Below are 26,371 nucleotides of genomic sequence, written 5' to 3'. Positions count from 1 at the left end.
TGTTTTGCATTCCAGGTAACTATAGAATATTTGAATTATTTCATTTGACCAAGAAATTCAGCTGGAACTGAACTGGAACTGGAACTCCATATTCATAGTTTTCTGAAAACTTGCTGTCTATTTCATGGCATTGTAGTAAAGATGGTGATTAGCGACTTGTGTTAATGTTTAATACTGAATACACACTCCTTTTAAATGACACATAATGTTTGTAATGAGACCTATTCTGAGATTCTGTTCTCTTGGCACAGTTTTCTCTACTTGGGTGTTCTTTTTGTTGTTATTAATTTAATTGTCACTTTGTTTTGTTTTCTATTTCAGTACATTAGAATTTTATTTCACAAATAGAGTAAATATGATTTAAGTAATGAAATTTAATGCCTTGATATGATTATATTGTAAGAGGGTCGTTAAAACTCTTTGATTTAAAATTAAAGCATGTTATGTTCCTAATAAGACATAGATACATGGCCTTAGTATATATAGAATTAAGATAAATTCAGTTTTGTAGATTAAGAAAAAATATCCTAAATATTTTTAAAGTAGTGAATTAGTTTATCATTTTGACTGAGTATGTGTGTTTGTTTTATACCTTTAGTTAATTTAAACAAACTCTCATTCAACTATACTACAAATTTCAGAGAGGAAAAAACAGCAGTTTTGGGGAAAAAAACTAAGGACAAGAAAACTTAGTCTTCAAACTAACAATATTTTTTAAAAGATGCTCACAAGTAAATATGTTCAGTTTTATTTTCTTTTTGAAATGTGAATTTTAAAGGATGCTGGGAATAGCTTCAAGTTTTGTAAACTTTTCGATTCATATAACTGAGATTTTTTTTTCGAAGACTGCCACATAAGTTATAAAGCAATATTTTTGCAGGAGCTTGCTCTGATAAAAATAGGCTTATACTTTGACTAAAATTTAATTTTGGCCTTTAATTATAACTCAGAAACTTCTTTTATCTACTTTCTTGAAGCAGTTGAAATTTAAACACTTTTCCTTATATTTAGCAGGTTTTAGAACAGTTATTCTTAGTTTTTTTTTTTTATACATATATCTTATTGGCATTGCCTCGTTTTTTACAATTTACTTGCCAGAAGTAATTTTTAAAACCTACTTAAACAGATTCGTTTTTCAAGCATTCCTTATTACAAACTGTGTGCCCATGCATGTCAGGAATAAACCCTCCTTAAAAAAGGGAAGAAAGAACTCTTTATTGTCTGTTTTGACGTTAATAAAATGAAGAAAAGAACGATTACTTGAGACATCAACCTTACCTGGCTTAGTTTTGTCACGTGAGCATTCACGTTTACTGGTGATCTAAGTGCTCCACCTGCCTTTCAGTTTGTTTACCAGGAAATCAAGATGTGTAAACTGCAGGAAGTACTATTTGACCCTCTCCGACAGTATCTCATTACAATAATTGCTAATCTCTGAATAAGACAGCCATGTTTTGTGAGTAACTGAGAGAGAGAGGTTGTGTTAGGTAGATTTTAGGTGTTTCAACAAATAGAGCATTGTAAATGCTTACTTGGATTATGTTTTCATGATGGCTTTTGATAAAAGACATGTGGTGACCTTTGGGGTCAGCCAAGCTAGGACACAATAGTAGGTATTCTTTCATTCCTTTTAACTGAAAAATATCACGGCTTGTTGTTTTGGAGTGCTGTCACTGCTCTGAATCGAAAGGATAATGGCTACTTCCTGATTAAACCCACTCTCCACAGTAAGCTGTTAATGTTATACTGTATGTCTTTTTCTCTTGTAAATGCAATAGTATTTGGTGTTTTCTTTACTTTTTATCATTGTCTTTTCATAGATAATTCTGTTCTAAATATATCCTGAAGTTTAAGTTTACAATTAGAGTAGAAACTACTGTTTTAAGTTTGGAGAATTTCTTTTAATGCAAAGTATTTCTGTTTGGTAGCAACCATCTCATATACTCATTGTAGATTTTGGTTAAAGAAATTGGCCTTTAAAAAAGACACTGAAATGATAAATTATATTAAACTGTCACTTTCTTGGCACTCTAAGGGAAATAAAAAAAAATAACTTATGCGGTAAATCAGATTAATTTTTTCAGGGAATATTTGGATAAAGTAATTTTGGTTTTGTTTAATAAATTTCACAAATCTATTTACGTTTGTCATAATTATTGTTGATAATTGTTTTAATTATCAAATTAAATTATTGTTCTTAAATTGGTTAAGAGATCCTTGTGATGTAAAAACAGTATTAAGTACTCGGAATATAAGAAGGGAATAATGAGCTTCTTAGTTTTAATCCTAAAGCTGGCAGTCACTCCATCTGTGGTCTTGGGACAATCATTTAAACTGCTTTACCTCAGTTTTCTTGTCTACTGTCCATATGAGTGTTAAGTAAAATGTGTATGTTTATTTCTTTATGTTAGTATAAACTATAAAGAAAATTAGTTTTCACAAGTATTTTATAAAATGGAGAACTGACTCGAGATAGAGTAGGAAAACATTTAGGAGTCACAGTAGACAGGGAAATAATAGAAAAATTATTTCTATTATAAAACAATAGAAAAACTATTTTTATTATAAAATAAGAGAAAACAGGGTTTAAAATAAACACTATGTAATTGGGTTTTTAATTTGGACAGAATTGTTAGTTTTGCTCAGTTCTTAATATAACATTACCAAAAGATTATACTTATTGTTGGATACATGACTGAAATGAAAAGTGAAAAGCTTGGAGGTGATTTAGTAAAGAGTCACAAATGTACTTAAATCTTTTTCTCAAAAGTCTTATTTCTGGAAATAAGATTATTCAGAGCAGAGGGAAGAATGTGTGTATATATATTAAAGGCCTATAAATGTAGTTCATCTAAATAGTAAGATGTTTGATTTTTAAACTCTATTATTAGGTATCTTGGCCATATAAAATAAAACATATTATGAAATTATTAAACATTGAAGGCAGTTACCAAAGATAGTTTTAGAACCTAATATCCAGAAATATTTAAAAATATTCTGGGAATAATGTAAATATAATTTTACTTTTATTGAGAGAGTTAAGGTACCTTCTTTTGCAAAATCTTATCAAAATTATTTTAGATAACAATTTTTAATATAAATCATTGGTGCTTTTTAGGAGATTCTAAAGACTATGTTTAGTGAATATTTTAGTTTAGTCAAGTTATTGAAGTAGGACTTACAGTAGTGGCTCTATTTAATTTGTAATAACAAAAAAAATAATTTGTAATAACAAATAATAGATGTCAATTATTGACTGCTTAATATATAATAATCACTGGGCCTAATTCTCTTGTCTGAGATACAAACTTTTACCTTTACCCTTTTACAGTTGTTTGGGGCTGGGCCTGAGAATTAAATTAAAAAATGTAGATCAACAGGAGAAAAGCATACAAATTTATTTAAAGAAGTTTTGTGTGACATAGGGGTCTGCATGAGGAATGAACACCCACAGAAATGGCAAAACCTACTTGTTTTATATTAAGTTGAACAAAGAGAGGCAGTTGTGGGAAAGTGACTATGTGCAGAGGCTAAAGGGAGAGAATTATTTTTAACAGTCTGTGTAGAATTATCTCAGCCTCAACTTTTTGTCCTTGATGATAAGAATGTTGCTTTCCTTCTGATATAGGAGGACATCTTTCATAGAGGAATTACATTTTTTGCTTTTAAGCAAAAGAAGGAAGGTCAGAATGTTTTCCTTATATTTGCTGTTTTTCAAGTGCCTTTAACTCAAAATAGTCAATATGCTAGAGTGACACATTCTGAATCCTTCACTATTACCTGCATTTTATATTTGGGATAATCACGAGATTCAGATACCATCATTACTCCTCTATTTTTACTGATAAGGAAATAGTTGTAGGGAACTTAAATAATTTCAACAGTGTTCTTATAAGTGCCAGATCCAGACCAAACACACTAACAGAATCCAGAATCCAGAACTCAGTCTTCAGTGTCATGCCTTTAAGCTTTGTGTTTATATTTTGGAGATAATAAAGGTGCTTACACCTTGATGTAGATAGTTTTATTTTTTTCATCAATTTATTAAATAATGCCGAGTACTTACTAGGTGTCAAGCACTGTAAGGAAGTACCAGCACTACTAATGGAAAGTAAAATAAAATTCCTTGTTTCAAGAAATTTACAGTTTAGTTGAAAAGATGGAAAATTAACAGGCTATTTAGTACAGTTGATAACTGATATAATAGTGGTCAGTGCAGGATGCTAAAGGCAACATAGGAAGTATCTAATGTATTCTTTTATTCACATTTTTATTTGCATTTTTGGTGCTATTCTAGGTACATGGGATATATCAGTGAATAAAACTTTTCAAAGCTCTCTGCTCTTGTGGAATGTATAGTGGGGATGCAGATAAACAATAAGCATGATAAATAAAGTATATAGCACATTTGAAGTTGGCAAGTTTTATGGAAGATAGAAAAAGTAGAGCAGAATAAGAAGGCTATGGTGGTGATGGGTTGCAGAGGTTGAGGAAGGATTTATAGAAAAGGTGATATTTGAGCAAAGACCAAGGAATTGGTCAGCTATGTGGAATTCTTTGGGAAGAGCCTTCCAGGCAGAGGGCTTGAGGCAGGGGCTCAGAGTGTTCAGAGCAGTGGACCGTGTGACTGGAGCAGAGTGAGGGAGAAGGGAGGGTAGACAAGGTATTGACAGAGGTAATTGGTGAAAGAGTCAGATCATGTACGGCTTTACAGACCTCTATAGTGACTTCAGGGAGCCATTGCAGGGCTATCAGTAAATCTGGCTTGTCCTTTAATTTAAAAAAAAAAATTTTTTTTAAGGTTTTATTTATTTGAGAGAGAGAAAGAGCATGAGCGGGGGGAGGGACAGAGAGAGGGAAACAAGCAGACTTCCCGCTGAGCAGGGAGCCCGATGGGGGGCTCCACCCCAGGACCCCGAGATCATGACCTGAGCTGAAGGCAGACGCTTAACCGACTGAGCCACCCAGGCGCCCCTGGCTTGTACTTTTAAAGGATCACTCCAGTTGCTGTTTTGAGAATAGACTATACAGGGAGACATTGACCACTAGTTAGAAGGCTTATAGAGTAATCTAAGTGACTGAAGTTTGATAGCCGTCAAATTCTGATGTTTTTAAGGTACAACCAAAAAAGTCTTTTGGTGGATTGGATGTGGGATATGAGAGAAAGAGAAGACAAAATGACTCTAAGGTTTTGGCTGAGAAACTGGGAAGGATGGTTTTGCCATTGGCTGTGAGATAGGGAAGGTATTTAGATGGAGCAACTTCGGGATAGAAATAGGCAATCAGGACTTTGGTTTTGGATGTGGTAGATTTTTAAGTGTCTAGTAGATATGCAAGTGGAGTTTGTGAGAAGGCTTTCCAGAGGAGATACCATCTAAATTGAGGCTGAAAAATGAATTCAACTTACCTGATCAAAGAGGTGCCTTATGATGAGATTCAAGAGCATTCTTTATACACTTAAATGAGTCTTAGCATTTTCTACTTTAACTACAGAGTAACATCTAAACATCTAAAAAGTTATAGTATTTTTAAAAGTAATAAAATTGCTTATTTCAAAGAACAATTTATTCTAGTAGTTTAATTTTCAGACTATTTCAGTATCTATTATATTACTGAGTTTGAGTTGTACTGGGTGCTATTACAAATGTTGATTCTCACCATAGTGCCATAAAATAAATATGATTCCCATTTTACACTTGGAGAAATTGACTCTGAGGGAGATTAAAATTGCCTGAGGTCATTGATATATTAAGTGATGGGTCTGTATTCAAATCTAAATCTTTAGGTTCTGTTGCCTATGCTCATTATTTTAAAAGCATATGATATATTAAACTTTGTAAAACTTTAAACTTTTGTTTAAGGTCTCAGGGAGTTGTCTTTTTTTGTTATCCTTATTGTAACATAGTGATACCCTTGAGACATAAGGCTTATAGATTCTCCATCATAGAGTTAAGCTGTTTGTTGGGGTTTTTTTGAATGTCTGCACAACTTTCGGTACAGTTACCTATTACAGACAGTCCCTCCACTCTTAGCTGTATCCCCATGCCTAGTGCTTAATACGTGCTTAGAAAATTACAGCTGCCATCATCATCATCTTTATGCCTGTGACCTTGGAAATCACAATCCAAGCTTGTTGGAGTCATGTGTAAATTATAAAACCTCAGAGATTAAGGGCATGAGGACTTTTTAATTAATAAAGAATGAGTTTAACTCATGTATTTATCTGATGGAAACCCATTTTTGTTTCTTTCCCTTTATTGGCTATTTTCTGGGGAAGTGAATTTGATAAATAAATTTGATAAATTTCTAGTCAGCTGTGTTTCTGACTGGAAGAGCAATATTCTCTGAGATGTCAGTGGATATTTTCAATGTAAAAGTGAATATGTCATTCTGCTTCAGTAGGGAATAGAAACATAGTTGTTCATTGAAACAGATTTACTTTTGAGGTAATGATGCTATACTTTCAAACTTACACATTTGCTTTTAGATCGAAATATAATTTATATAATGTATGGTATGTTTTTAAAAACACACTGAAGAGAAGGTCATTTAGACATCCTGCAGGAAAGAAATATTTTAACAAAAGCATTTTGCACATTTTTATTTTTATTTTTTTAAAGATTTTATTTATTTATTTGACAGAGAGAGAGAGAGAGAGAGATCACAAGTAGGCAGACAGGCAGGCAGGCAGAGGGAGAGGGAGAAGTAGGCTCCCCGCTGAGCACGGAGCCCAATGCGGGGCTCGATCCCACAATGCTGGGATCATGACCTGAGCCAAAGGCAGACGCTTAAGCGACTGAGCCACCCAGGTGCCCTGCATTTTGCACATTTTTAAAAGTACCAGTTAAAAAAAACAAGACAAAACTCCACTGTGGATTAAAATAGCCTATAAGCCTAACAGGTTTTTAAGCATATACTAAGGATGTAAGTAGGAAATTTACCTAGTCTTTATATTACTGTTCTATAACTTATATGGCTTTATTCCAAGTACACTATTCTATACATTTCTCAATTTTTTAGGCTATTTTTTCAAAGGAACGAAAAAAATAAATATTTATCTTTTCTATTTCTTTTTTGTAAAGTTTTCCTTTTCTTTCATTTTATGCCCCAAATACTTATGTATAATTTAAGACCACTATAATTATTAAATGAGATTTTTCATTAAATAAAAATTTTGGTTGGCTGTTGTAATTTTATTATTTATATAATCTCATTTTAGTTAATTCTGTCTAGGATTAGAAGTAAGTATATCTGAAACATATCTACTTAGGAATAAAAAATACTGTATATATGCTAAATGTTTGTATATTCTTCGCCTCTTTTATTTTTTGCTTGGACAGTGTCTTTAATTCATTTGGGGAAAAAGAAAAATGGTCAGTCAGAAATTTTTCTGGTAAGAGTATCCTCCTGCCTATTTTTAATAATTATACTTAACTAAATCTATTACATCCTTGATTAATTGTGGAGTGCCCAGGGAATGAGTATTCTGATTATTTTTTGAGACTGCTTTCTCAACAGTTGTTACTGAAGTTTTTACTCTATGTATTTGTGCAAGTGTAATATTGAATTATTTTTTGAAGATTTGAAGATGGCAGAGGGCTACTGGGTCCTCTTTTGACAATTTGGGCTACTACTAATCTTGTTTGGTAAACAAAATACAAACAAATATTAAATATGGATCTTGATTTGATAATATGAGCAACTAATCTTGTTTTATCAACAAAGCATAATCAAATATTAAATGTGTAACAGTAATTAAAAAACACTAGTGATGCCGAAAAGAGGATAAGGTTAATAGCATGCTGAGTAATATAAACAAGTAAAATATTATGATTTGAGAATAAGAGAAGGGTCACTAGGATGACCAGGGAAGGCTGGAAAAAAGAAAAGAGATCTGAACTTCAAGCTTTGAAGAAAGACTTCAAATATTAATTTTCGTAATGTGTTTATTTACATATTTCACACACTACAATTTATAATTCACCCATTTAAAGTATATAATCCAATGTATTCCACATTATTAAGTTTTTTAAGTTGTGGAAAAATATGTAACATAAAAGTTGCCATTTTAACTACTTTTTTTTTATTTTTTATGTTTAAAGATTTTATTTATTTATTTGAGAGAGAGAGCACAAGCAGGGGGAGGGGGAGAGGAAGAAGCATGCTCCACACTGAGCAGGGAGCCTGATGGGATCATGATCTGAGCCGAAGGCAGATGCTTAACTGACTGAGCCACGCAGGCACCCCTTAACTATTTTTTTTTAAAAGATTATTTGAGAGAGAGAGCACATGCCAGGGCATGAGCAGGGGGAGGGGCAAAAGGAGGGAGAGAATCTCAAGCAGACTCCCTGCTGAGCGCAGAGCGCTACATAGGACTTGATCTCACAACCCTGAGATCATGACCTGAGTGGAAATCAAGAGTTGGTTGCTTAACTGACTGAGCCACCCAGGCACCCCTTCATTTTAACCATTCATTGGCATTAATTATATTTACAATGTTGTGTAACAGTCACCACTCTCTATTTCCAAAACTTTTCATCGCCCCAAACAGAAACTCTCTAACCATTAAGCACTAATTCTCCATTCCCTCCCTTTCCCCAACCCCTGGTAAACTTGAATCTACTTTCTGTTCCCATCAGTTTGTCTATTCTAGATATTTCCTGTAAGTGAAATCATATAATAATTGTCCTTTTGTGTCAGTTTTATTTCACTTAGTATAATGTTTTCAGGTTTCATCTATGTTATAGCACGTATCGGAACTTCATTGCTCTTTAGGGCTCAGTAATATCCCATTATCTATCTGTCACAAATATGGCAAATATATGTAGGTATGTATATATCACATTTATCCATTCATCTCTTGATGGATTTTTAAATGTACAGCTATCTGTTCAAGACAGTGCTTTTAATTCTTTTCAGTGTATGTATGTGCCTTGGAGTGAAATTGCTAGGTCAAGTGGTAATTTTATGTGTAGCTTTTTGAGGAACTGCCAATCTCTTTTTCACAGTGACTACATGAAGCATTAACTTTTACTCTATTGTACTATAGAGTATGTAAAGGATTACACTGAATGAATACTGGCTTCAGCACGTAACATACTTTTTTTTTTTAAAGATTTAATTTATTTATTTGTGAGAGAGAGAGTGAGAGAACACAAGCAGGGGGAGCTGCAGAGGGAGAGAGAGGAGCAGACTCCCGGCTGAGCAGGGAGCCCGATGTGGGATTTGATCCCAGGACCCTGAAGTCATGACCTGAGCTGAAGGCAGACGCTTAATGGACTGGGCCACCCAGGCGCCCCACATATGGTTTTCTTAAAAGAAAAAGAGAAAAAGGAAACATGTATGTGTAAAAAGCCCCTCTTAAAGTTAATTTTAATAAAATAATTAAGTCTTCTGGTTGCATGTAATTCCAATTTTGCAGTAATATTTTATAGAATATGGTCATTAAATTTCTGTTTCTCCATTCCTAAGAATCTATTGTGAAAGGATAAGTATGGCCATTTCCACAAGTAATTAGTGTAACTTTAGTGTAATTCTACCCAATGTTCAGGTTTTTTTTTAGTTGCCTTTTTCACATTATAAAGTAAAATCATTCTTACTTCTATCTAACTGGAAAATACACACAATATACCTTTAAGCCAAAAGACAGGCTTATTTCACTGGCTGGATAAGGTCATATAACCCAGGAAATGGGAAGCAATATTGGAATAGGGAAACTTTTTGACCTAATTACAAACATCCCTAGGAAGGATATATAATATAACAAGCACATAAACAATAATTAATTACACTTGTGGATTCAATATGGAAATAGTAATAACAGATATAATTGGTCACCTTAATAAGAATATTGTTTAGGACATCAGAGAAGTAATTTCTGTAAATAAAAGGAAGACTAATCAGAAGCTTCCTTTAAATTTCTCATCAAAGGTGGGGGCACCTGGATGGCTCAGTTGGTTAAGTGTCCAACGCTTGACTTTGGCTCAGGTCATGGTCTCAGGGTCATGAGATCAAGCCCCAGGGTGGGCTCTAGGCTCAGCAGGGAGTCTGTATGAGATTCTCTCTCTCCTCCCTACACCCCCACGCCCCCCAACCCTGCTTACTGAGTCTTTCCACACATAAGTAGGAACTAAGAATGAGATTATGGGGTCTCTTAAGTCATCAACAAAGGTTAAACTTGGAGAAAGCTTTTGAGGAAAAAAGTTTCCACTTGGTTAAAACCAAAAAGATAATACTTGAACATAGAATTGTGGTTGATTTAAATACTTTGAATAAGCTACTGAAAATTAAATAATTAGATAAAATATTTTAAATGTTGTGACATTGCTAAGCTGATAAGAAAGTAAAGAATTTAAAAGGATCAAAAACTAAGTGAAGCAGAAAATTTAAAGAGGAGGATTAGAAGGCACTATTGTTAAAATGTCCATAGTATTCAAAGTGGTCTTTAGATTCAGTGTAATCGCTATCAAAATCTCAATGGCATTTTTTACAGAAATTGAAAAAAACAATTCTAAAATTCATATGAATGAATTAAATTTATTAAGATCACAAAGAGCCAAATCAATCTGTAGAAAGAAGAACAAAGCTAGAGGCATCACACGTCCTGATTTCAAAATATGAGGTGAATGGATAAAGCTACAGTAATCAAAACAGTATAGTACTGGAATAAAGACAAACATATAGACCAATGAAACAGAATAGAGAGCCTAGAAATAAATCCATGCATATATAATCAACTGATCTTTGAAGAGGGTGCTAAGAGAACACAATAAGGCAAAGCTAGTCTGTTCAGTAAGTGGTAATGGGAAAACTGCATATCCATATGCAAAAGAATGAAATGGGACCCTTATTTTACACTATACACAAAAATCAACCAAAATGGATTAAAGACTTAAATATAAGACCTGAGGTTGTAAAACTCCCAGAATAAAACTTAGGGGAAAAACTTCATAACATTGGTCTTGGCAATGATTATTACAGATATGTCACCAAAAGCATAGGCAACAAAAACAAAAATAAGTGAGTAAGAGTACATCAAGCTAAGAATCTTCTGGACAGCAAAGGAAACAGCAGAGTGAAAAGGCAATATATGGAATGGGAGAAAATACTTGTAAACCACATATCTGATAACGAGTTAATCTTTAAAATATATAGCTGACCCTTGAACAACATAGGTTTGAAGTGTGTGGGTCCATTTACACATGGATTTTTTTTCAATAAATACAGTGCAGCATTGTAAATGTATGTTTTCTTCCTAATGATTTTCTTCCTAATATTTTCTTTTCTCTTGCTTTAAGACTACAGTATATAATACATATCCAAAATGTTTGTTAATCAACTATATTATTGATAAAGCTTTTGGTCAACAGTAGGCTATTCGTAGTTAAGTTTTTGGGGAGTAAAAAGTTATACACAGATTTTTGGCTGTGGAGGGGGGGGTCAGTGCCCCTAACTCCCATGTTGTTCAAAGGTCAACTGTATAAGGAACGCTTACAATTCAATAGTAAAAAACTAGTAACTAATAACCTGATTTAAAAATGGACTAAGGACTTGAACAGACATTACTCCAAACAAGACATGCAAACAGCCAACACTTATATGAAAAGATGCCCAGCATCACTAATCAGAGAAATGCAAAGCAAATCCACAAAAAGATATCCCTCCACACCTTTCAGGATGGCTATTATGAAAAAATAAAAGACAAGTGTTCTCTAAGATGTGAGGAATTTGGAACCCTTGCACACTGTAGGAACGTAGAATGATGCAGCCACTATGGAAAATAGTATAGAGGTTCCTCAAGAAATTAAAAATAGAATTACCATATGCTCTAGCAATCCCACTTCTGGGTATTTATCCAAAAGAATTCAAATCAGGGTCTTGAAGACATATTACTGCTCCTATGGTTCATTCGACACTATTCACAATAACCAAGATGTGGAAATATCCTAAATGTTCATCAACAGATGAATGAATAAAGAAAATAATTATATGAATATAATGGAATATGGTTCAGCCTTAAAAAGAAGAAAATTCTGATGTATAAGACAACATAGATGAAACTTGAGAACATTATGCTAAATGAAGTAAGTCACAGACAGATGCTGCATGATCCCATTTAAATAAGGTATCTAAAATAGTCAAATTTATAGAATCAAAGAGTGGAATGATTGTTTCCAGGAAGTGGCAGGAAGAAGAAATGGGGAGCTACTAATCAATGGGTGTAAAGTTTCAGTTAAGCAAGGTCAGTAAGCTATAGAGATCTGCCGTACAGCATCGTACTGATAGTCAACAGTAATGTAGTATACACTTAAAAAATTTGTGAGGAAGGCAGATTTCAGGGGTGCCTGGTTGGCTCTGTCTGTAGAGCAGGCGACTCTTGATCTCAGGGCCATGAGTTCAAGCCCCATATTGGGCGTGGAGCCTCCTTAATTTAAAAAAAAAAAAAAGGTGGATTTCATATTAAGTATTCTTATGACAATAAAATAAAAATTAAAAAAATTTAAAGAGGGTAAAAAAATCAGCTTTCATTTCAAGGTATCTGCTGAAACTAGTGATTGGAATGTATTTTTAGGCCAGGTAATCACCCATAGTAGAAATCAAATGTATCTTGCTATTATTTCTATTTCAAAATATCTCTACTTCCAGTTAGAAACAGTATGGTCCCTTTTGAACCTCACTTTTTCAAAGTTTTAAGTTTTTGGCTTTTTTTTTAAGATTTTCTTTGAGAGAGAGAATGAGAGAGAGGGAGAAGGAGGGTGCATGAGCAGGGGGGAGGGGCAGAGGGAGAGAGAGAAGCAGACTCCCCACTGAGCAGGGAGCCCTGATACGGGGCTGGATATCAAGACCCTGGGATTATGACCTCAGCCGAAGGCAAACTCTTAACTGACTGAGCCACCCAGGCGCCCCTTAAGTTTCTTTTTAAAAGCATTTGTACCTTTAGGGACGCCTGGGTGGCTCAGTCGGTTAAGTGTCTGCCTTCGGCTCAGGTCATGATCCCAGGGTTCTGGGATCGAGTTTCGCATCAGGCTCCTTGCTCAGTGGAGAGCCTGCTTCTCCCTCTGCCTGACGTTTCCCCTGCTTGTGCTCTCTTGCTCTCTCTCTCTCTGACAAATAAATAAATAAAATCTTAAAAAAAACCTTAAAAAATAAAAGTATTTGTATCTTTAGTATAACTTATCTTTGTCCCTTTTCATTTTTCTTTTTTTAATTATTTTATTATTCAATTTAGAAGATTACTTATCACATGGTAGGAAGCATAAGTGAATCCTAGATCTAATTTGATTCCCGGTATCTTAGTGTACTGATAAACTGATAATACTGGATGGAGTGGTGTTTAAGGTGTGTTTGTGCCAACACTGGCCTTTTCCAATATATCACCAGATGTGGACGAGTGTCTTTGTTTGCCTCTTGTTCTTCCCAGATCTTCATTTTTATCTTCTAAGATTGTCCAGAATTTCTTTTACCTCCTTACTCTATTGTAGTGAATTTCATTACTGAGTCAGCATTGATCTGTTGCCTAATAAATTTTCTCTAGATTTCATAGCAGATTTCTCCAGGTTTTGGATTTCTTCAATATCTCAGGCTACATTTTGGAAGCAAACCTCTGTGTTTGTTGTTGTTGTTGTTGTTTTGTTTGTTTGTTTGTTTTGTCCTTGGAAACATCGAGATCTCCTTTGCGGCCATCCAGATTTTCTTTGATGGCCATCTACCATCTTTCAGAAGGTCCTCTTTTCTTATTATTCCAAACTCTATTTGAGGGTCTCATGAATCTTTAATTTTTATTGCTATAGTTTAGTTACCTTATTATGGACACCACTACTTCTCTGTTGGCTCATCCTGCAAGGTATTATACCTGATATCGAGCAGGTGGCTTGTGTGTGAGTGATGGATTGTCATTCCTACTAATAGTGCCAATTGTTGGACTCTTAGCTCTTTGGATATTTTTTCTTAATTGTTAGATTCTTTCACTTACCTCATTATTTTTTCCTTTCCTTTTCTTTTTCTTATCCTCCTTATACCCTAGGACACAACTTACTGAGGGTGGGATGGACTCAGTAGTCTCAATTATTTATCTTTGACCCCAAAAGGAAAATATTCAGGATGTCAAAAATTGGGAAAAGGAGAGCAAGATATTGGTGGTAATGATGTTTTCCTTGCTGGCCCTGAATTATAATAGATCTACAGTTTCTGAAAGGCAGGCCCTCTTTTCTAAGCTGCAGCCTAAATATTAAAAGTATTCTTCAAGGTTTGGGGTGTTTCTTCAACCAGACCTACTTGTTTTTTGTGTGGGTTTATTGCCCAAGTACCAGGAGATTTCTTCATCTAATAATAGCTAATAGAAATCTACATCATTCCTCTCTGAAAGCTTTTCTACAGTCTTTATTTCCTAAGTAGCATCAGTTTGTTTTAATCTGTTGATTTTATTAATCATTCCTTAGACGTGATATTAAAGCTGAACTCTGTGGATATTCAGGTATCCAGTGTGGCATATTACAATTCACATATCCTGAATAGCTGGGACGATAGGTTCCATTGCTATGCCCACTTCTGCTCTCATCATGCTGGCTCCCTCCTTTTGGGGTCAAAGATAAATAATTGAGAGTACTGAGTCCATTTCCACCCTCAGTAATGTAGAGACTTAAGAAGTGATAGATAAGGGTTACCTGGTAAGGGATTCATGGCTGGCTGGAGAGCCTTACCCAGGTAGTCACATGTTCTCGTAGAAACTTTTTGGGAGGTGTGGCAATCCTTTTATCCCTCCTTCCTTTCAAGTATGCCTACTGTATATGTAAACCTTGGTTTAAACAATCTACTTACAGCAGCCCTTATAAAAGTTCTTTGGGAAGAGACAGAAGACACTTGGAAAGTAGAGGTATTTGGTTCAGATTTCTCTGTCCGTGTTATGATAGGAGGATGACTGAGAGTTCTCACACCTGCCCTTGTTACCAACCACCCTGAAGGCTCACTTGGACACTTGGACACAATGTAGACAGTCTGTAATATACAGTTAGCTTGTGCGTCTGTAACCTATTCAGATCCTTCGTTAACAGTTGTTTCTCAAGTTGTTGGTTATCAGTTCGAGTGTATAAAAGCTCTCTTTACATTTATCTGCTATTACTTGTATGAATTTGTCTCTATATTTTATTAATTTTCCCACCTAGCTTTTGGACCTTAAGATTAATTCTATTTTCTTCCCATTCTCTCATGGGATCTTCTCATCTAGGCTGTCTATGTATTTTCCTACTCTTCTTGTACTCGTCTTAATCCCTCCTACCACCTCAGTCTAGCAGATCTTTTTTTTTCTTTTCATTTTAGTTAGTCTTATAGCATCCTTAATATTATATACCAGGCCAACAGTTCAGTGAGCACTAGTTGATTATTATTTTCATTTGAACCTCAAAATTGATAGAATTTAGCAATGTTGAACTGAAGCTTTTTAAAACACTATGGCAATCAATTTCAACTCTGGTTCCCCATTAAAATCTCCTAGAGAGCTTTCCAAAACTGTTAATGCAAAGCTCCCGTCCCCAGAGACTCTGATATAACTGGTCTGAAGTTGGGCCTTGACAGAAGTATAAATATTTTTAAGATCCCCAGGTGTTTCTAATATAGAGTTGAGAACTATTGCATTAAAGGAAGTCTAGATAAAACTCTTAAGTAGCAAAGAATTCATTTAATAGTAAATATTTGAAAACCTAGTAAGTAAAGGCACTGTGCTAGAATTCTCTTCTACAGTGAAATAAATCATACGCTTGTTTGTTTTGCTAGATTCTAACTTAAGATTTTTATTGGTCAAATTTTCTCAAAGTGGATGAGTACTTCCATTTGTAGTGGGCTTACTACTTTTATCTGAAGATACATTGTCTAAGTCATTTTTTTTTAAATTTATTTGACAGAGAGGTAGAGAGAGAGTACAAGTAGGCAGAGAGGCAGGCAGAGGGAGAGGGAGAAGCAGGCTTCCCACGGAGCAGGGAGCCCGACGCGGGGCTCGATCCCAGGACCCTGGGATCATGACCTGAGCCGAAGGCAGACGCTTAACCGACTGAGCCACCCAGGCGCCCCTGTCTAAGTCATTTTTATAATGTTACTCCTGTCCATCAATATTCAAAGTAAATTGATTGTAATTATATAGTAAACATGTAGCTTTGTAAATCAAGTTCCATTTACTAAGGCAGATTTTGAAACATAATTGTTTCTGCATCTTTGTTTAAAATATATGCTACCTGTACAGATTGAATAGCAGAAAACCAAATTAGTTCATGATAAACTTTGTTAGAGGAATGTTCTGGACCTTCACTTTTATGTATTTGTGGATAATATTTCATATTTATATAAAAATTATTTTGCTGTATAAGCAGAGTAGAATCTCATTTATCTGTCTTCAGTGGGACTCTAATGTATGTCTTAAGAGAGAGATGTTTAATATGAGACTCATAAGCCTAGTGTGACTGAATAGACCTCAGGATCTTGCTATGTTTTAAGTAAAATAAAATTAGCTAACACAAGGGAACTAGTAACCCTAACTCCTTTCCTGTAATGAATTTGAGAAGTTTGATATAAATACTGGAAAAGAGTTGATTGGCACAAATAGATCACTAGAATGGCAAGTTAAATTTTTAGGTTTCAACAGTTTATTAAAATGAAAAGAAGGGACACCTGGGTGGCTCAGATGGTTAAGCCTTTGACTCAGGCGGTGATCTCCAGGTCCTGGGATCGAGCCCTGCGTTAGACTCCCAGCCCAGCAAGGAGTCTGCTTCTCCCTCGCCCTCTGCCTCTCCCCGTTCTTGTGCTCTCTCTGTGTCTCTCTCTCTCTCAAGTGAATAAAGTCTTTTTAAAAAATGAAAAGAGGGGCATCTAGGTGGCTCAGTCGTTAGGCATCTGCCTTCGGCTCGGGTTGTGATCCCAGGGTCCTGGGATCGAGCCCCGCATCGGGCTCCCTGCTCAGCGGGAAGCCTGCTTCTCCCTCTCCCACTCCCCCTGCTTGTGTTCCTGCTCTTGCGCACGCTCTCTCTCTCTCTGTCAAATAAATAAATAAAATATTTTTTTAAAAAATGAAAAGAAGAAGCCTAAGTACCAACAGAAGGATCTGTACTTTGAATTTTACGAGTTAGGTTTTTTGAATGATAGGATAAATGTACTAATCAAGAGTAATGCTTTTGCTTTATCAAGTTCATAGTGTATTTAAAAGAAGTTAAAGTATAAAACATTGATTTATTTTATTCAATTTACTTAACCAGTTTGTAAAAACTTTTTGAAGAGATTTTCTGATTTACTCTCTAAGGTTCATGACTTTTTGGAATTAAATAGGCCCCCAGTTTGTCAATCCTTTTGGATATCTGTTCATTTATTCATTCAACAAAGATTCATTGAGCATATTCTATATGCTAGGACTGTTCTATGACTCTGAAGATACCGTAGTGAACATTATATAGTCAACAATCTTGTGAGGGAGTCAGACAATAAATAGAAAAATAAAATATAGAGTAGATGGTATATTTTAGATGGATAAAATATATTTTAGATTGTAATAAGTGCTAAAGAGAAGTGGTATTGGTGATGTGGTGGTGATTTTTAAATAAAGTGGCCAGGAAAGGCCTCATGAAGAAGGCAATGTTAGGACATTTGACCATTTTGAACTAAACTTGCAGGAGAAGGTTTTAAAAAAAGCATTACTAATGTATTTTCAAAAGTAGAGTCCCAAGCACATGGGAAAACTATAGTTAGAGATGTTAAATTAAATTGCCCAGTGTCAGATGCTATTAATTAGTACCATAGCTGGAAGTGCCACCTTACTCCAAGTGCTCTTCCTTGTTATTTTGCTCTTTTATTTGGGGATGTGAAGATGAGATGTGGTTGGTTATTATATATGTTATCGTTACACTTTTCTGCTATTTATTGAGAAGATCTATAATCAGCTAAAATAATTACAGTTTTTTAGATGGATAAGAAAGCATAAACAATGATAAAACTTTTGCTTATAAGTACAGAATTACAGAAGACCAATAAGGATCATATTGAATAAGTTGATATTCATACTTAGAACAGGGGCTGCTTCTACGTAAGGTTGAAGTAACTTTTTTCTACTATAATGGTAGTGGGATTGGGTTAACCGATCAAAGATTTGGAATACAGGATAAAGACTATTTTGTACTAACTTTAACAAGGATATGGGGACTGTCCAACAGAGCAGCCAGAAACCTTGGAGTTAGTCTAGGGCATTAAAATAGTTATCAAGGGAATCCAGGGTCTTACACAAACAATAAATGGAACCATCAAATAAAAAAAATGAGGAAGAATGAAAAGTTGATAGAAGTGACAGAACCAGAGTAGACTCAAATAGAAACAGGAGAGTGGGTTCAAAATTAGGATCATGATTGACAAGCATATGTCTAACTGTCCCTCTTAGAGGTTCTTAATATTTGTTATTGAGTTTGGAGTGATAGGTTGAAGGAAGTGTGGAGACCTCGCTGGCTAACATTTTTCCACTTCAGAAATTGAAAATGGATAAGTAGTTTGTGTAGTTATTGACAAGCGTATTTATGAAGACTTAAAGTTATTTCTACATTAAAAAATTTATAAGAAATAGAGGTTTTTTTCTATGTCTTAAGTTTCTTTTTCATTTTTTAAACTGACAATTGGTAGTAAATGTTACCATACATATGATGCAGAGATACTAAAAGAATTTTAAGTAGGGAAGTGGCAGGATCAGATTTTTATATTAAAATGATTACTGTTTTTGTAGTAGGATTACTATGGCTGTGTGGAGGCTGTGTGGAGGAGGATTGGGGAAAAGAGAAACAGACCTCTTAGAGAAGGCTATTGCAGTGTTTTCAGTAAGAATTGATTTAGGATTGTAAGATAATAGTGGGAATAGAGAGAAGATATGTAGGAAGCAGAATCAGCAGAAAGGAATGAACAGTTTATGTGGCTTAGAATCTCAGGCTTATTTTTCTTTTCTTTTCTTTTTTTTTTTTTTTAAAGCTTTTATTTATTTATTTGACAGAGAGAGGCACAGTGAGAGAGGGAATGCAAGCAGGGGGAGTGGGAGAGGGAGAAGCAGACTTCCTGCTGAGCAGGGAGCCCAATGCAGGGCTCGATCCCAGGACCCTGGGATCATGACCTGAGCCGAAGGCAGACGCTTAACGACTGAGCCACCCAGGCGCCCCTCAGGCTTATTTTTCTTTATCAAATCCCTCTATTATAAAAATCTAGTTAGTCACATGACCATTCGAATGAAGTTGTGGAACAAGTCTGATAAGTACTTAGGAACTCATAATCTTGGATAAACCTGTTCAGTTCCCAAACTGAATTAATATAGCGTTAGCAAGTTTATATTAATGTGTACACACACACACAGACACACATACAGATGCAAAATTAACTACACAGGTGAGTTCTTGAGAGGCTTTGATAACTGACACATGAAAGGTCATTCTGGGAACATTCTACATTCATTCTTGGATATAGAGGCTGAAATTGAGAATACTGACTTTAAAATTTCAGTAGAGAATGCATTAAGTCAAATAGCATCTTATCAACATGAGATTCAAATAGTCTTTTTTTTATTTAATACCAGCTTTATGGACATGTAATTCACATACCATACAATTCACCCATTTAAAGTATACAATTGAGTTTTTACTGTATTCACAGAGTCGTGCAACCATTATCACAATCAACTAAAACATTTTTATCATCCCAAAAAGAAACTCAGTACTTATTAGCCATAACTCTCCATTCTCCCCCAACCTTCCCACAGCCCAAGGCAACCACTAATCTACTTTCTGTCTCTACAGATTTGCCTTTTTGGAACATTTCATATAAACAGAATCATGCAATATGTGGTCATTTGTGACTGGCTTCTTTCACTTAGCATGATGCTTTCAAGGTTCTTCCATGTTATAGCATGTATCAATATTTCATTCCTTTCTATTGCTGGTTAATATTTCATTTTGTGGATATATTTTATTTATTTATCACTTGACAGTCATTTGGGTTATTTCCACATTCATACAGAAGTTTTTATGTGGACATATATTTTCCTTTTTCTTGGATATATACTTAGGAAAAGAGTTGCTGGGTCATATGGTAACTCTGTTTAGCCTTTTGAGGAACCCAAGTATTCTTTTTTTTTTTTAATTTAAATTTTAGCTAGTTAATATGTAATACAATATTGGTTTCTGGAGTAGAATTCAGTGATTCATCACTTACATACCACACCCAGTGCTCATCACAAGTGCCATCTTTAATACCCATCACCACCCACCTCCCTCCATCAACCCTTAGTTTGTTCTCTATAGTTGAGAGTCTCTTATGATTTCTTTCCCTCTCTCCTTTTATTTCTTTTCCTTCTTCCCATATGTTCATCTGTTTTCTTTCTTAAATTCCACATATGAGTGAGATCATATGGTATTTGTCTTTCTCTGACTAACTTATTTCACTTAGCATAATATATTCTAGCTCCATCCACGTTGTTGCAAATAGCAAAATTTCATTTTTTGATGTCTGAGTAATATTCCATTGTATATATATACCACATCTTCTTTATCCATTCATCTGTCGATGGACATAGGGGCTCTCCATAGTTTGGTTATTGTTGATAATGCTGCTATAAACATCGGGGTACATAGTCCCCTTCAAATTTGTAATTTTGTATCCTTTGGGTAAATACCTATTAGTGCAATTGCTAGATTATAGGGTAGTTCTATTTTTAACTTTTGAGGAACCTTCATACTGTTTTCCCGAGTGGCTGCACCGTTTGCATTCCCGCCAACAGTATAAGAGGATTCCCTTTTCTCCGCATCCTCACCAACACCTGTTGTTTCTTGTGTTGTTAATTTTAGCCGTTCTGACAGGTGTGAGGTGGTATCTCATCATGGTTTTGATTTGTATTTCCCTGATGATGAGTGATGTTGAGCATTTTTTCATGTGTGTTAAACATCTAAATGTCTTTTTTGGAAAAGTATCTATTCATCTTTTCTGTCCATTTCTTAACCAGATTATTTGTTTTTTGGGTGTTGACTTTGATAAATTCTTTATAGATTTTGGATACTAACCCTTTATCAGATATGTCATTTGCAAATACCTTCTCCCATTCAGTAGGCTGCCTTTTAGTTTTGTTGATTGTTTCCCTCGCTGTGCAGAAGCTTTTTATCTTTTTTTTTTTTTTTTTTTTAAGATTTTATTTATTTATCTGACAGAGAGAGACACAGTGAGAGAGGGAACACAAGCAGGGGGTGTGGAAGAGGGAGAAGCAGGCTTCTCTCGGAGCGGGGAGCCTGATGCGGGGCTCAGTCCCAGGACCTGGAGATCATGACCTGAGCCAAAGGCAGACACTCAACCGACTGAGCCACCCAGGTGCCCCAGAAGCTTTTTATCTTAATGAAGCCCCAATAGTTCATGTTTGCTTTTGTTTCCCCTGCCTCTGGCGACGTGTCTAGTAAGAAGTTGCTATGACTGAGGTCAAAGAGGTTTCTGCCTGTTTCTCCTCTAGGATTTTGATGGTTTCCTGTCCCACATTTAGGTGTTTCATCCATTTTGAATTTATTTTTGTGTATGGTGTGAGAAAGTGGCCCAGTTTCATTCTTCTGCATGTAGCTGTCCAATTTTCCTAACACCATTTATTAAAGAGACTGTCTTTTTTTCCATTGGATATTCTTTCCTGCTTTGTTGAAGATCAGTTGACCTTAGAGTTATGGGTCCATTTCTGCGTTTCCTATTCTGTTCCATTCATCTGTGTCTGTTTTAGTGCTGGTACCACACTGTCTTGATGACTACAGCTTTGTAATAGAGCTTGAAATCCGGAACCATGATGCCTCCAGTTCTGTTTTTCTTTTTGAGATGCTTTGGCTATTCAGGGTCTTTTGTGGAAACGCAAGTATTCTTACCTTTTGAACATTTGAAGTGGAATATTTAGATAACCACTTTAAGCATAGTTTTGTAGTCCAAATAAGTACATATGGTTCTATCATTAGACTGCATTTATTTTATTTTATTTTATTTTATTTTATTTTATTTTATTTTATTTTATTTTTTAAAGATTTTATTTATTTATTTGACAGAGAGACACAGTGAAAGAGGGAACACAAGCAGGGGGAGTGGGAGAGGGAGAAGCAGGCTTCCCGTGGAGCAGGGAGCCCGATGTGGGGCTCGATCCCAGGACCCTGAGATCATGACCTGAGCCGAAGGCAGACGCTTAATGACTGAGCCACCCAGGCGCCCCTGCATTTATTTTAGTAATCAGTAAGCTGTTTAAAAAAGATACTTAGTTTTATTATTTCATTTCTCATTTTTAGAATGATTTTGTTATTGAGTTGACATTTGGTCTTACTTGGTTTTAGAAATACTAAAAAAAAATTGGCCCGTAGTTATATTAAGTATATCACTATATTTAACTGTTAAATATTTTCATGTATTTAGTGCAGATCGTGTTGAGACATGTTTGGGATATATACTTAGGGCCTTCTACTATAAATGTAGGCAGTTAAATCGTCTTTGAGCAATGTATGGAGGGTCTTAATTCTTCCAAATAAAAACTAGGGAGTACTATATTAATACTTAGGGCTGTTGATATAGTAAGAAATGGACAAATTAAATGCAATTCAGAAAATAATAAAAAATTAAGAGGAAAATGGAAGAGACCTATCTGAAAGGATGTAAGTACATAATTTGACTAAATTTTACAGTTAAGAGAACGGTGAAGGGAATTATATAACTACTTGTGAATCTGTGGAGATTATCAATTATCATAAAGGAGAAAACTTGATCCCTAAATTACTGAGAAAGGGAGTTATAGTCTGAACAAAATGGATTTTTTGAATAATGAAAATTATAAAATTATGTATTCTCAGGAAAAAGCAGTTTTATTTTGGTTATCTAAAAACTAAACTGAGGGATACCTGGCTGGCTCGGTCGGTAGAGCACGTGACTCCTGATCTAGGGGTTGTGAGTTCAAGCCCCACGTTAGGTGTAGCAATTACTTAAAAATAAAAAATCTTCAAAAAAAAAAAAAGCTGAAAATGTCGCTGTTACCTAAAAACAAAACCTTAAACTATACTATTATCCATAGCTAAAGTAATGATAATACTGTTTTGAGGGTATGTTGACAGGGGATAGCCTAATATATTTCAACATCTGTTCATGTTTACCTGTGAAAGAAATCTGCTTAGAAGTAAAAATGCTCTTGACATTTGTCACTTATTTTTGTTCACATTTAATTTATGAAAGAAATGGTATTAAGTTTTAATGAGCTGTTTTCCCATTCTTGTATGTTTAGTTTGAAGAAAATAAAGATGTTTTCTTCTGAATTTTGGCCAGACATATAAGGACCTAGCAGGAAGTGTGCTTAGGCACTCTCTTTACAATAGCTCTTTGAAGTAGGTATAATTAATCCCATTTTACTGGTTCACAAACTAAGACTCGACAGACACACTGGCTATGTTTTAAATGATACAGTGAATTTATAAAATAGATACAGAGCAGTAAAAAGTCAATATAATTAGCAGCTGCCTGGATAGAAGCTAAAGTGGTCTATAGTTCAAAGATGGGAAGTTGTGGCCTAGAGTTAGTCACAGACAGCTTTATGGATAAAGTGACTCTTGGGCCTATATTTGAAGGAAGATAGTATATGGACTCTTGGAAGGGAAAACAGAATATGTCTTGGTAGTATAAATAGCATGAGCAAGGATGAGAAAAGACAAGACTTAAAAAACATGACATTTGTTAGGAAGTTTTCTACCAATGTCTTTTGGTTACAAGTAATAGTAACCCACTAAAACTCATTAGAAGCGTGGGTGTTTGGAAGGCTAGAGAGAAGTTTTAGGGAATACAAAAAAAAAAAATGAAAAAGGCAGGTCTAAAGAAAAGAACCTGAGATCGGTAATACTTTCACTTTTTCTCTGTCAGGACCACTCAGCTTCTCTGTACATCTGCTCTTCCAACATTTTTTCCAACCCACTTTTCTTTAACTTGTATGTTCTTAGGCCTTTATGATTTCCCACTCAGTAACAACTTCCTCTGTTTTGATTAGTTAAAATGTCTATGTTAGAGATAATCTGATTAGATCATAGCATCCTTTAAGGCAGCTAACACACGTCATAGATTTCTGGCTAGCCATTGTCTCCTCAAGGTCATTTCTGGTTCAGACAGCTTTGACCATGAGGGTGGGGTAATGAGGCCCACTGTTGAGGGTCAAGGATTACATCAGTAGCAAGAAGTCTTATCTGGTGAATTAAATGGTTTATATAGAGGAAGAATGGGTGAAGCACAGGAAAAGCACAGTGGAGCATGGACCACCTACTTCCTGGATGGAGGTGAAGGTTGGAATTTAATTTCATGAAAACTGTCATATTTAAAAATTAGTTCAAGGCAAAATCTTTTTTCTTACCGGTTGGTAGCCTACCCTACATGTGATGCTGCATCTCTTCAGAATCTTAGTCTCCCTACCCACCTCTTCACACCTCAACCTCTAGCTCTTCTTTCACACTATTTCTCCTCTCTCTGGTCCTAAAGATGAGGAGAGATTGGATAAAAATCTTCAATTATTTCAGGGTTAAAAGAGAACAAGAATTATAAGACACACCCTAGTACCCAATACAGGTTCAAGACTTAGACATTATATGTCATATGTGAGGAGTTGGATTTTTAAAAAAATTTTCTCCGGTGTTCTAAAAATATTCCTGAATTTAGTAAAGTGAGCATATACATTTTTATTTACTAGGAAAATTTTAAAATTTTGTAGTCATTTAGATTTGGGTTAAATTATGGTGAGAATAGTATGAAATGAAAAAAATTGAGAGAATTAAAAAATGAAAATTATTAGATGATGAACTTCTATAAGGCAAAGACAGGGACTTATCTATATATTCTAACAAGTACTCTGTTATATAATTTTGTTGTAGATAATCAATAATAATTGTTAAATGAATTAGTAATAGATAAGCTATTTCAATACAAGAGGCAAAGAGAATATTCTTCATGTATAATAATTTTTCCTTGAAATTTTATCAGAATTCTCAAATTTCTCGTTCTCTTTAACTTCAGTAGTATTAATTTTTAAAAAGTATTTCTTCTTCAGTTAAAATTTATGTTTGGTTTTGGACACTCATTTCTGTTTCTCCCACTTTACTGCGATATAAGATACTACCATGTGGTCTCTATAGATACTACGATTTACAACTATAGATGAATCATAAATGTAATCATTAAAGAATAATTAAAATTATGTAATATCCTATGTATTATAAAACAATTACAAATCCCTACTTAGATTCTAAGATGGGAATTTATTTTCAGAAGCATTTTACTTTTTCATACTAAATGTTTTTGTTTTTTTGACTATGAGAAAATGTATAACCTTTAGTATAGATATCCCTAATCATTAACAAAATAAAGAATAAATGTAATATCTTTCCAATGCAGATCCAACTTATTTTCCTACTTTTCTGTTTGCTCATTTACATATATGGCTCCCCAAAAGGCCACTCCATTTCCTGAATCTATACCACCTTCCAATACCTGGTATCACCATGATTGTCACTTAGCTCAATTTTTTGCAAGGAAAAAACTGTTTAACTCAACTTTGATCAGGTTTTCACCATTGCACCAATCCACTAGACTATAAACCCTTGAGGTAGACTACTTAACCTAATTGACTTATTCATTATATCCCAAACACCTAGCATGCTTCATGGTTTAATAAATGTCTTCTGGGGTGCTTGGGTGGTGCAACTGGTTAAGCGTCTGACTCTTGTTTTCGGCTCAGGTCATGATCTCAGGGTCATGAGATCAAGCCCTGCGTTGGGCTCTGTGCTCAGCATGGAGTCTGCTTGTCTCTCTCCCTCCTCCTCTATCCCTTTCCCTGCTCTCTTTCTCTCTCTCAAATAAATAAATAAAATAAAAAATCTTTTAAAAAGATAAAGATATAAATGTCTTTTGAAGGTTGAACATGTTTCCATACATGGTTAAACTTTGTATAGTTGGTGCCCTTATAGCATCTGAGTGAAATAACTTTGATCTATCTTTAATTAGCTGAGTATGCAAAGTAGACGACTCTAGCATTTAGGCACCATCCCAGGTGCCCAGCTAATATAATATCCCATATTACTTTGTCATAGGCTGGAAAGTTACGAGTATAGGTCCCTGAGTCCTAGAGGAAATCTAAGAATTTTGTACAGCCACTCTTACTTTATGGACTGTGTACAAAAAGCATGGATTCTGCTAGTATAGTAGTGCACACACACACACACACACACACACAATGTTGAGGTGTGTGTGTGTGTGTGTGTGTGTGTGTGTGTAGGAGGAGGAGGAGGAGGAGGAGTCATAGTAATCATTCCAGTATAGCAGGTAGTATGATTAGGGATTATAAAAT

The 26,371-nt window shown here is 34.9% G+C and overlaps 1 protein-coding gene across 24 annotated transcripts in view; it reads left to right on the top strand.

Annotated features, from left to right (window-relative positions):
* Positions 1–26,371, top strand: part of BAZ2B (bromodomain adjacent to zinc finger domain 2B) — a 381,813-nt gene that overhangs the window by 193,510 nt on the left and 161,932 nt on the right. The window contains exon 1 of one of the 24 annotated variants that reach the window (XM_078070854.1): positions 1,453–1,727. The exons of the other annotated variants lie outside the window; for them this stretch is intronic. The gene's annotated coding sequence lies outside the window, so the exon portion shown is untranslated. Of the gene's footprint in view, positions 1–1,452; positions 1,728–26,371 lie in introns of those variants that run through there. 24 annotated transcript variants of the gene reach the window in all.

The sequence above is a fragment of the Halichoerus grypus genome, chromosome 4 (assembly GCF_964656455.1).
Source record: "Halichoerus grypus chromosome 4, mHalGry1.hap1.1, whole genome shotgun sequence".
Classification (NCBI taxonomy): domain Eukaryota; kingdom Metazoa; phylum Chordata; class Mammalia; order Carnivora; family Phocidae; genus Halichoerus; species Halichoerus grypus.
The sequence above is the reverse complement of the archived record's forward strand: the minus strand, read 5'-3'. Positions and strand labels throughout refer to the sequence as shown.